Source organism: Elaeis guineensis, chromosome 3 (genome assembly GCF_000442705.2).
Source record: "Elaeis guineensis isolate ETL-2024a chromosome 3, EG11, whole genome shotgun sequence".
Taxonomy (NCBI): domain Eukaryota; kingdom Viridiplantae; phylum Streptophyta; class Magnoliopsida; order Arecales; family Arecaceae; genus Elaeis; species Elaeis guineensis.
The window spans coordinates 19,690,392-19,693,613 of record NC_025995.2 but is presented as its reverse complement, the minus strand read 5'-3'; positions in this window follow the sequence as shown (position 1 = coordinate 19,693,613).

Below are 3,222 nucleotides of genomic sequence, written 5' to 3'. Positions count from 1 at the left end.
GGGGTTTTTGCAGACACAAGGGGGAGAGAGAGATCGTGGATAGAAAAAGGATTTTTAGGTGTTGACGAAGAAGTACGGTGGTAGTGCATAGGTGAGAGAGAGAGAAAGAGGAGATTGTGGCTCGAAGGTAAGAGCGAAAGAGAGAGATATCTCGTGCGTGCAGGGATGAGGGAGGAAAAGAGATATATCACATGAAATTTGGAAGTTTTTCCTCTTGAATTTTAAAAATTAATACACACAAACTTATTTAAAAAAAGAGAAAAATCAATCATAATTTATTTTGCCATTATATTTTTAATTATCTTTTTTTGAAAAGCCCAAATAAAATATGGTTCATATAATTAAACAAATCAACATCCTAATTAAGTACATAAAATTAATATATGTGTGGGTTTTGATTATTGTGTTATATATAAGATCGATCATCTGCTAAAATAGATAGTACCGAACTACTTACTAATTAAAGTTAACATCGATCATATATAACCAACAACTGAAAATTCAAATTAGGATCTAGCTATCATGCATGTAAGTGGTGGTGATGGAACAATTTTTATATCCATTATCAGTTAAATATAATTAATTTGATTAATGTCATAGATTCATGTCATTTAGTAATTACATGTGTATATTTATATAACTTATATAACTTAGTCTATGTGCAAAATTATTTTTTGGCAAACAATTATATGCATGTGTAATATTTTTTTTTAATTGGCTATATGCATATGCTGCTGTTGCAGTTGTTGACCTCAGGAGTGATTTGATGATGACCAAATATGAGATTATATATTTATTAATATTTTTCATGAGATTATCTTGTAGAAAGAAATTTCATGAAAGAATTTTATTAATATAATTACTAATATTTTTGGTACTACTAATGAAAATTCTTACCAAGAGTTTGTTTAATGCAGGATGAATTCGAAATGAGCATGATGGGAGAGCTCAATTTCTTCCTCAGGCTTTAAGTCAAGCAAACAAAGAAAAGCATTGAGAGATACTCAAGAAGTTTGGGATGGAGAATGCAAAGAACATTGGAACACCCATGAGCCCATCTTGCAAATTTAAAAACTACTAATAAAAATTTTTGCCAAAAATTTACTGAGCTAATGTAGAGTAAATTCGAAATGAGCATGATGGGAGAGCTCAATTTCTTCCTCAGACTTCAAGTCAAGCAAACAAATTAAGAAAGACATTGAGAGATACTCAAGAAGTTTGGGATGGAGAATGCAAAGGACATTAGAACACCCATGAGCTCATCTTGGAAACTTGAAAACTACTAACAAAAATCTTCATCCAGAGTTTGCTAAGCTAATGCAGGGTGAATTCGAAATGAGCATAATGGGAAAGCTCAATTTCTTCCTCAAGCTTCAAGTCAAGCAAATAAATTAAGGCATTAAGAAATACTCAAGAAGTTTGGGATAGAGAATGCAAAGGACATTGGAACACCCATGAGCCCATTTTGCAAACTTGAAAACTACTAATGAAAATCTTTGCCGAGAGTTTGTTAAGCTAGTACCTAAATACAAGATAAGATCGAAGACTAAACAACTCAATACTTCTATAACTCAATACTTCTATTGTTTATTGTTGAATCCATAATTAATCCTATGGATCTTGGGGTTGTTGGAGGATTTTTTCTCTTTGGGATAGTGAAGACTCTCCGAAACCTACACCAGCGCATTCGAAATGAGCATGATCGGAGAGCTCAATTTCTTTCTCAAGCTTCAAGTTAAGCAAACAAAGAAAGGTATTGGAGAATGCAAAGGACATTAGAACACCCATTGATCGGATCTCTACTTTACCTTAGTGCTAGTAGGCCTGATATTCTATTTAGTATATACATATGTGCTAGACTCCAATCAAATTCAAAAGAATCTCATTTGCTTGCTATAAAGAAAATTTTTATATATTTAATGGGAACTCAAAATCTAGAATCTAGGATTGTGGTACTCTAACCACTCTTCACTTAGTTGGATATTCTGATGCTAAATATGGAGGGTGTAGAATTGATAGAAAAATTTATCAATTTCTTGGATTAAATTTAATCTTATGATTTAGCAAGAAGCAAAACTCAATTGTATTTTCCATAGTCGAGGCCAAGTATGTTGTACTGGGGTTGTTGTACTCAAATCCTCTGGATTAAATAACAACTCAAGGATTTTAAAATTAAAGAAAATAAAATTTTAATAAAATGTGATAATACAAATGCAATTAATCTGACAAAATCTTTCTAGACAAAATAGATAAGACATCATAATTTCATAAAAGATCATAGAGAAATTCTTTGTGCACCGACAGCGGTATAGAAAATTTGACGTAGAGCACACCGGCTGCATAGATTCGTCCACATGGAGGGGTCCCACTATCCATTCGTGCCATCTCCAATCCATCACATCCATCATCCGAAGCTGCATTTAATGCGATAAGATGTTCCGACGCACAACGGGAAGGGATTTATCACATATCAAACCAATATTTTGAAATTATCATTTGATGAGAATATTCTTTTCTCCAAAAATTAAAGCTTTTTCTCCTCTTGCTTGGCCATTATGAGAGCTTCATTTCTCTCTCCTTCGTCCTCCTACTATTTCAGCTTCGAGGCCTCCAAGATTTTTTTTGCAACGAGAAGTCATGACGACCCATAGAAAGTCGTAAAGGGGTAACAGGATGTCATAGTCACTATCCGGAGGCCATATATGCTAGAAAAAAGCAATATGGGAGCCTTCATCTGCATGCTATGACTTCTTGATGATCTTCCAAGGAATGTTGAAAAGGTATGGGCACACGAGCGTGGAATCTACTCTTAGAGAGGCCTATTACCTCTCTATGGGGGCATGGAGGGTGAGCAGTCTCTTTCTCCCACTGCTTCTAGAAACATTTCAACTCCAATAGCCTTATTGAGGATGTAGTGACTGTTATGAGTTCTATTATGTATTTATGACATCTTGCACTCTGTTTGGCTCATCATTGCAATGGAAGGAATAAGGAGAGCGTAAAAAGTTATAATCCCACAATAAGATGTCATAACTGCTATCGAGAAGTCATATAGGAGAGAAACAGATCAGTGAAAAATCTTCATCTGCATCCTATGTAATTTCAATTAAAATTTTTAACCTTCTCATCTTCTTTTGATACCATATTTAATTTTTATGACATCTTATTATTCATTTGACTGATCAATAGAAGCGTTTGTCTACATGGTAAGTCATGACCATA